Source organism: Chlorocebus sabaeus, chromosome 20 (genome assembly GCF_047675955.1).
Source record: "Chlorocebus sabaeus isolate Y175 chromosome 20, mChlSab1.0.hap1, whole genome shotgun sequence".
In the NCBI taxonomy this organism is placed as follows: domain Eukaryota; kingdom Metazoa; phylum Chordata; class Mammalia; order Primates; family Cercopithecidae; genus Chlorocebus; species Chlorocebus sabaeus.
The window spans coordinates 46663687-46672899 of NC_132923.1; the positions used below are offsets into that span (position 1 = coordinate 46663687).

At 39.3% G+C, this 9213-nt stretch overlaps 1 non-coding gene across 1 annotated transcript; it reads left to right on the forward strand.

The window, feature by feature from the left end:
- The first annotated feature begins 7743 nt into the window (after window positions 1–7743).
- LOC119626287 (U6 spliceosomal RNA) lies at window positions 7744–7850 on the forward strand. The gene has a single exon (XR_005242475.2). It is a non-coding gene; the product is annotated as a U6 spliceosomal RNA (small nuclear RNA).
- The last annotated feature ends 1363 nt before the right edge of the window (window positions 7851–9213 follow it).

Below are 9213 nucleotides of genomic sequence, written 5' to 3' on the forward strand. Positions count from 1 at the left end.
ACATATTTCTTAACAAGACTTGAAAGTTGAAATTATTCTTTGATCTTTGTGTTGCAGAGGGATATGAAAACAACATTCATCTCCTTGTACATCTCCATCAGGGTTCTTGGTTAACTAGGTACATTGTCAATGAACAGCAATATTTTGAAAGGAATCTTTTTTTCTGAACAGTAGGTCTCAACTCTGGGCTTAGAATATTCAGTAAACCATGCTGTAAACAGATGTGCTGTCATCTAAAATTTCTTGTTCCATGTATAGAGCACAGGCAGAGTAGATTTAGTATAATTCTTAAGGGCCCTAGGATTTTTAGAATAGTAAATGGCTTCAGCTTTAAGTCACCAGCTGCATTAGCCCCTAACAAGAGAGTCAGCCTGTTCTTTGAAGCTTTGAAGCCAGGCATTGACTTCTCTCTAGCTATGAAAGTCTTAGTTGCATCATCTTCCAATAGAAAGCTGGTTTGCCTACATTGAAAATCTGTTGTTTAGTGTAGCCACTTTCATCAATGAGTTTAGCTAGATCTCTGGATAACTTGCTGCACCTGCTACATCAGCATTTGCTGCTTCATTAGGCACTTTTATGTTACAAAGATGGCTTCTTTTCCTTAAACCTCATGAACTAACTTCTGCTAGCTTCAAACTTTCTTTGCAGCTTCCTCACCTCTCTCAGCATTCAGAATATTGAAGAGCGTTAGGACCTTGCTCTGGATTAGGCTTTGATTTAAGGGAATGCTGTGGTTGGTTTGATTTTCTTTTTCTTTTTTTTTTTTTTTTTTTTTTTGTTCTTTTTTTTTTTTTTAAGACAGAGTCTAACTCTGTCATCAGGCTGGAGTACAGTGGCGTGATCTCAGCTCACTGCAATCTCCGCCTCCCAGGTTCAAGTGATTCCCCTGCCTCAGCCTCCCGAGTAGCTGGGTCTACAGGTGCACACCACCACGCCCAGCTAATTTTTTGTATTTTAGTAGAGATGTGGTTTCACCATGTTGGCCAGGATGATCTCGAACTCCTGACCTCATGATCCGCCCGCCTCAGCCTCCCAAAGTGCTGAGATCACAGGTGTGAACCACTGCGCCTGGCCAGTTGGTTTGATTTTCCACCCAATCACTAAAACTTTCTTCATATCAACAGTGAGGCTGTTTGGTTTTCTTACCATTCATGTGTTCCCTGGAATCGCACTTTTAATTTCCTTCAAGAACTTTCTTTTTGCATTCACAACTTGGCTAACTGTTTGGTGCAAGAGAACTAGCTTTTGGCCTCTCTCAATTTTCAACATGCCTTCCTCACTGAGCTTAATCGTTGCTAGCTTTTGATTTAAAGTGAGAAACATGTGACTCTTCCTTTCACTGGAACACTTAGAGGCCTTTGTAGGATTATTAACTTTATTAACTGGCCTAATTTCAATATTCCTGTGTCTCAGAGAATAGGGAGGCCTGAGGAGAGTGAGAAAGAGAAACAACTGCTTGGTGGAGCAGTCAGAACATAAACACTTACCAATTAAGTTTGCCATCTTATGTGGTACCCCAAAACAATTACAACAGTAACATAAAAGATCACGGATTACAGATCACTATAACACATATGGTAAGCATCAAAAAGTTTGAAATGTTGCAAGAATTACCAAAATGTGACACAGAGACTCAAAGTGAGCACAGGATCTTGGAAAAATGGCACCAATAGATAACAAAGCAGGTTTGCCACAAACCTTTGGTTTGTAAAAAAACACAGTATCTGCAAAGCACAATGAAATGAAACACAATAAAATGAGGTATGCCTCTGTTGGGAAAACAAAAACATTTTCCCCCTTAAATCTCAAAAGTATTTATTTTTTTTTATTCTGGTGTTATTCTGGTATTAAAGCAGACTCCTAATACCTGGGTTCAAGGCCCAGCTCTGCCTTTTGCTGCCTGAACAACACCACACTTGTCATATTATCACTCTGGGACTCTTTCATCATATGTAAAATGAGGATATTAATAGTTACCTCACATAGTTACTGTGAAGATTAAAGAAGATGATGTTAATACTGTTTGTGATAAAAACTAAGCTGTTAAAAATGTGCTATGTTCAGACAATCTCAGGTTTAAGGAGTTAGGCAAACCTGAGTGGTCACATGAGTTACCAGTTATCTTTAGATGTCAGTAACAATGAAAACATTCATTATGAAATAAGTGAGACAAGGAGTAAGTTGTAGTAAAGGTCAGCTAAGGAAGAGCTTGCTTTTATGCTAGTATAATCATGACAAGGTTGGATTGGAGCTGGATATTTAATAACAATTTCAACATCAATAAACAAATATGAGTATTTAAGTACGAGTGAATTTGAATTGGGATAACTACTATGAACACAAGTGAAGGGAAGGAGCCTAGGTGTGTGGGATGGTAGAGGTGTGGGGTGGGCATGGCTTGAACACCGATCCCTGGGAGAAGAAGTCAGGCAGGTAAGCTAGGGAAGGAGGACAACCTTAAGCACAGGCTAAAGAGATGTTGTTTGATCCTGCAGTCCAGTTTAAAATATGTTCATAGCTCAAAGCAGCAGTCTAAACTTTGAATGTACATCAGAACCACTTGGGGAGCTTTTACAAATCCAATACCAAGGCTTCACCCCAGGCTGTTTAAAACAGGATTTCTGGAGGAGAAACCCAGACATCAGTATTTTTAAAGCTCCCAGGTGATTCTGGTGCAGCCAAGGTTGAGAACCACTAGTTTGAAATGACTAGAGAGAGAGAGAGATTTTGAAGACTGCAATCCAGAGGTATAGATTCAAGTTGGTCTGAATGTATGCTCCTCCCATGTTCTAAATTCATAACTTCTATATTCTGTTTTCCATTATTAGTCTCTCCATTTTCTTTTGGAATATTTCCTCAGATGTGTGAGATTCTGCATGTGCATGCTCACATTCAAGAATGAGGTACTAAAAAGATTGTAGAAGATTTCTTTACATGGATTTTGTATGAATTTGAAATTTTTTTCCCCAATTGTTGGGCTTTACTGTCGGTGTGTAAGTGATGAGCTGTCTTTTTTGTTGAAAGATTCACAAATGTCAATAGTCATAGGTCTTTTCTTTGGGATTCTCTGGATTCTGAAAAGAGGCCTCCAAACTCCTCCTTGGACACTATATAGGACTGGATACATCTAGTCTGTGAGCAGGGCAGGGAAAGGATGTCAAGATCCCTACCAGTCAATATACCAACTATCACTCAATGCCCCCGTCTTCTGACTCTGCACCTCATCCTTTGCTCTCCCATGTGGCCATATCCCCCACCCCAGAGCCTGCCTGGTTACATTTTTCCAGAGATTAAATCCCTGTCCTCTGCAGTGAATAGAGGGGGTGGAGGGAGGAAAAAGAGGAGGTATTGGGGGTGGGTACAGACCTGGGCTGTATTGGACTGGGCCGGGGGTCTGGGAGTCCAAATGCTCCATGCACTAAGCTTCCACAAATTCTCCTGATTTCTGCTTCATCTCCTGATTTTTTCACCCCATTATGTGACAGCTGGTGTCCAATTCTGATTTTTTTCTAGGGTTTTGTCAGATAAATTCATTCACGTGTTGTTAATACTATTAGCACTTGTGCTGTAACTTCCTCTGCCCTGCCGAATCATTCACTACCCTCCACCGACTTCCTATCTTCCAGAAATGTCTTAGCCACTTCTTGTCTGCTTGTGCCCTGCTTCCTGCTTCTTTGTCCCTGTGGGTTTATGAAATTTTGTTTTTGTTATTTGCATATTATATGAATAGAGACATTCAAGTGGAAGAGAAGAGAAATACATGTGGTCAATCTGCCATGTTTAAACAGAAGTCCCAAAGGTTTGGGGGCAGGGGTGATTGTTGTTATTATAAATATTGTGCAGAACTACAAAAAATAGATAAAAGTGGACTCACGAGGAGTGCAGAAGTTAAAGAGCTTCTCCTCAGCTTTCACTTTTTCCTCTAAACCCAGACCAACTCTGAGAACACAAACATAAGAAAGCGGTGGTGGTCTCTAATTGCAGTCTCTACTTCCTGCCTTTCTAGATCTTTCTGACAAAATGTAGAGAGACCAAGGAGCCATGAAGAAGTTGTCTTGTTTTCTACTTGGATGACATGTTTCTTTTACGGATTCTGTCACTCAGCAAAGTCTCCTTATGTGCCTTCTTCCTAAAGATGCTTAATATTGTGTGGGGGATGCAAAGATCAACAAAATAGTGTATGCTCAAGAAATTTAGAAGCTAGTGGGAAAGCTGGTAGAGGAAAAACTGTTATGTCACATGCCCATTCCAAGGTGTTCTGTCTTACCTTACAAGTCTTGAGAAGTGAGTAACCCTCCTATCATTGCCCAACCTCATCTCTTCAGTATGAAAAAACACTGGTTTCATGATGGAGGTTCTGCTTGCGAACGCTCAAAGAGGGCAAAACTAAATGGTAAACCGGTGAGCATTGCCACTACAATCTAAACTGTTCCAATTCCAACTCCCCTCTTCAACTCCCCAGCCTCAGCAGAGATCTTCAAGAAAGAAAGCTCTTGGCCAATGCCAATGCATATTTTCATACTGAATAAGTATTGCCTAGGCCCAAATTCAAAGCAGGAAATATATATCAGCAGATGAAAGTCTTGATGTGAACATTCTAATTTGTGTCTTCTCATCTTTCATCTCCTCTCTCTCTTCCCCTACATTTCTCCCTTGTTCTTTTTCTATTTAAAAATTTCACTTTGAGCAACACCCCAAATGCTCACACGGAGACAAGTAAACACGCTCTTTGTTTGTCCCTAGCTATGGGTCCTTTAATGTAAAGGTCGCATGGCAAATATTTTCTATCCCAAATGTCAAAACCACCATGGACTTCCCCGAGGGGACTGTTTTTCCAAAACTCTGTGAAATCAGGTTGGCAGGCCAGGACAGACATAATGCTGCAGCTACACGTATCCCTTGAAAAACCACAGGAAATAGCACACTCAGAGTCCTCACATTACCACATGGGAACAGGCCAAGACGGGGCTCCTGGGGTGCTCACCAGGCATCATGAGCGGCAGGTACAACCACCTACTCACTCACAGTCAAGACCATGGCCCCTCTCACTGGCTGCTCCTTTTGCCTAACAAAGAAAATTTGCAGATGTACACACCTCACTCACAGGGAATAACTAGTCTTTAAAAATCTTCTGTGGGGAGGCACTCACACACCCTTGCAGGCTTATTCTGCAGGGATGGCAAGCTCTACCATGCACGTATAATAGTAGCAGCAGCTTCCCTGTGAGTGTGCTTCCCTCTGTGGGATTCCAAAGTTCTGTACACACCATAGGGAAAACCTGGCAAAAGAATTCAGATTAGTAGACAGCCTTTTCATAAATTCTTTCTCTACCTTCCTAGTAAGGGGAAAAGAGGAAGACAGAGGAGAAGAGAAGATGTGAGAAGGTTATAACTTGTTCACAACTTGCCCCCTTCTTCTGGCTGACTCAGAGGTTTTGGGTCTTGCCTGTTTACCTGATCTCCGTTCCCTAGTGTTCTGAGAAAAGGAGAGGTAGAAGTTATACTGGAAGAATCTACAGAGAAAATCAGTAAGAATAAAAGAAACCATATGATGCCCTAAGGGGCTGTATGGTGAAGGAAATGTGGCATATTGGGAGGCATTGTACAGGACGGGGAGCTCGGAGAAAAGAGGTGGCAAAAGGATTAATGTAAGGGTAAAAGGAAAGAATTTCTTTGGGCTAAGTGAGAAATTTCTGCAAGTCTTTTTGGGCAAAACAATGGAAGACAATGGGTGATATTACCATACCTTGCATTGGTCTATGTACTTGAACTTCTTTCAGTGACTGAAATATACAAGAGAAGCTTTGAATTTTTATTGGAACCATAATGTTTTAACTAGACTACTGCTCTGGTATGAGACCACATTGCAGAAGCTTTCTAGGCCTTCCTCGAGAGTGGTTCCACACATATTTGTGCTACCTATCCATCTTTTCTGCAACCCCCAAAGATATTTTGTCCCATTCAACTACCTCTTAAGAATCAGCCTTCTAGGCTCTTTTCTTCCTCTTCCTCTGGAAATGCACACTAGACCTTGGGTGGTCTCCATCCAGAGTATTCACCAAAATGAGGTTTAGCCAATGAGTGGAGAATAATGTTTAAACTAATGAAAAGGTAAGGACTGTTTGATTAATGTACTATCATTTGCCCACCCTTCCAGATACACCTTTCTGCACCCTGGTCTAGGTCCCAGGGCCTGACCTGTGTGATCTGATGGATGACAAGAATCCTTTGTCCTCTAACTTGTGGTTGAATTTGGTCAGTAGGGAACACTAGAAGGAGATCTGGAGATAGGATCTGGTTATTTACTCCCAAACTCATTTCCTGTTCTACAGGAGTGTCCCTCAACCACTGGCACAGCCTCAATTGAAAGGCCCCCTCTACCCAGCTCTCTCTCCTTCCCTGGGTTTCGGTAACCACTTTCTTCCTCACTCATTCAGACCTGAGGTTCACTAGCTCTGAAGTCTGGCATTATCCTTTGTGAGTTTTCCCTGCTCCTCATCCACGTCCTTGTAAATAGTCTTTTTATTAGAGTGTCTTTCAAATTACCAAATTAGAGGGTACCATCTGTTTCCAGCTGGAACCCTGACTGACAGAGTTGGTAGAATGAAATTTACCAAAGCAAAATGCCTAGCCTACCCAGAGGGCAAAAATAAAACGAGGGTGCTATTTATTAAGCAGTCATAAAAATAAACATAAGCTGAAGAAAAATCTTGTCAGACTTAGGTTACATAAGAGAGCATTAAATTGAAACAAATAAATCATATTGTAATACAGATTCCTATAAGAAGACTATGTCACTGAATAAAATCAAGTCATTGGTTGTGAGGAATTCACTTGAGGGACTCTATCACACACAGAAAAAATGCATAAAAAACATCAGCTGAAAATAAGCTGAGCACTAAGCAAAGTTACTAAATAGCCTACATATAAGATGGACATTCAATAAGCAAAGCTTTCTAATATATCAGAATAACTATGTAGAAGCCATAACGGGAAAAGACACCATTCATCTTAGAAACAATAATTATATACTTAATATATTTTTATATTAACAACAAATTATGGAGTAGTATGAAGAAAACTTAGAGCTTTATTGAGTTATAAAAAATAAATGGAATGGCATGTTATATCATTGACTAAGAAGATTCACTACTGTAAAAATATCAGTTATGCACAAATTAATATAGGGGTTTTAATGCAATAATAATCAAAATCCTAGTGGGACTTATGTTTGATCTGCAGTGGAAAGAGCAAGAACTTGACAAAATGATTTTGAATTTGTGTAAGAAAAAGAGCAAAAAATAGCAAAGAAAAATAAGTTCAAAGAAAAAATTTGACCTACCAAGCTACACTATTAAGTTATAATAATTAAAACATTTTATTAGTTGTACAATTATCAGAAAAGCTAATACATGCAAGAGAATGATATTTTTAAGATAATAATTTTATAAGTACATAACGAGACATCACAAATCCATGAAGAAAAGAGATTATTCAATAATTGATGCTAAAACATGAGGTTACGTTATTGAAAAAAATATGTGCCACTTCACCTCATGTTACAACAAAACCAATTCCAAATGAATTAAAGAACTATAATTATTAAATTATGCCATGAATTATTCCAAAAAAGCTAGACAAATTGATATATACTTACTAAATCTTGGATTGCGGAAGAATTTTCCACATAAAAGTAACACAAAATATCATAAAGAATTAGTTTATTAGTTTTTTTAAAAAGCTAGTCCTGGCTTCGGCAGCACATATACTACAATTGGAACAATAAAGAGAAGATTAGCACAGCTCCTGCATAAGGCTGAGATGCAAATTTGTGAAGCATTCTACATATACATATATTTATACTTTAAGTTCTGGGATACTTGTGCAGAACGCACGGGTTTGTTACATAAGTATTCAAGTGCCACGGTGGTTTGCTGCACCCATCAAACTGTCATCTACATTAGGTATTTCTCCTAATGCTGTCCTCAATGCTATCCCTCCTAATGCTATCCCTCCCCTACAACCCCACCCCATGACAGGCCCCAGTGTGTGATGTTCCTCTCCGTGTGCTCGTATATTCTCATTGTTCAACTCACACTTATGAGTGAGAACATGCAGTGTTTGGTTTTCTGTTCCTGTGTTAGTTCACTGAGAGTGATGGTTTCCAGCTTCATCCATGTCCCTGAAAAGAACAAGAACTCATCCTTTTTTATATCTGCATGATATTCCATGGTATATATGTACCACATTTTCTTTATCCAGTCTATCATTGATAGGCATTTGGGTTGGTTCCAAGTCTTTGCTATTGTGAACAGCACTGCAATAAACATACGTGTGCATGTGTCTTTATAGTAGAATGATTTATAATCCTTTGGGTATACACCCAGTAATAGGATTGCTGGGTCAAATGGTATTTTTGGTTCTAGATCCTTGAGGAATCGCCACATTGCCTTCCACAATGGTTGAACTAAAATCAACACTCCCACCACTAGTGTAAAAGCATTCCTATTTCTCCACATCCTTTCCAGCATCTGTTGTTTCCTGACTTTTTAATGATCACCATTCCATTGTAACTGGCATGAGATGGTATTTCATTGTGGTTTTGATTTGCATTTCCCTAATGACCAGTGATGATGAGCTTTTTTCATATGTTTGTTGGCCACATAAATGCCTTCTTTGAGAAGTATCTGTTCATATCCTTCACCCACTTTTTGATGGAGTTGTTAGTTTTTATTTCTTGTAAATTTGTTTAAGTTCCTTGTAGATTCTGAATATTAGCTCTTTGACAGATGGATAGATTGCAAAAATTTTCTCCCATTCTGTGGATTGCCTGTTCACTCTGATGATAGTTTCTTTTGCTGTGCAGAAGCTCTTTAGTTTAATTAGATCCCATTTGTCAATTTTGGCTTTTGTTGCCATCGCTTTTGGTGTTTTAGACATGAAGTCCTTGCCCATGCCTATGTCCTGAATGGTATTGCCTAGGTTTTCTTCTAGGGATTTTATGGTTTTAGGTCTAACATTTAAGTGTTTAATCCATCTTGAATTAATTTTTTATAGGTGTAAGGAAGGGATCCAGTTTCAGCTTTCTACATATGGCAAGCCAGTTTTCCCAGCACCATTTATTAAACAGGGAATCCTTTCCCCATTTCTTCTTTTTGTCAGGTTTGTGAAAGAACAGATGGTTGTAGATATGTGGCATTATTTCTGAGGCCTC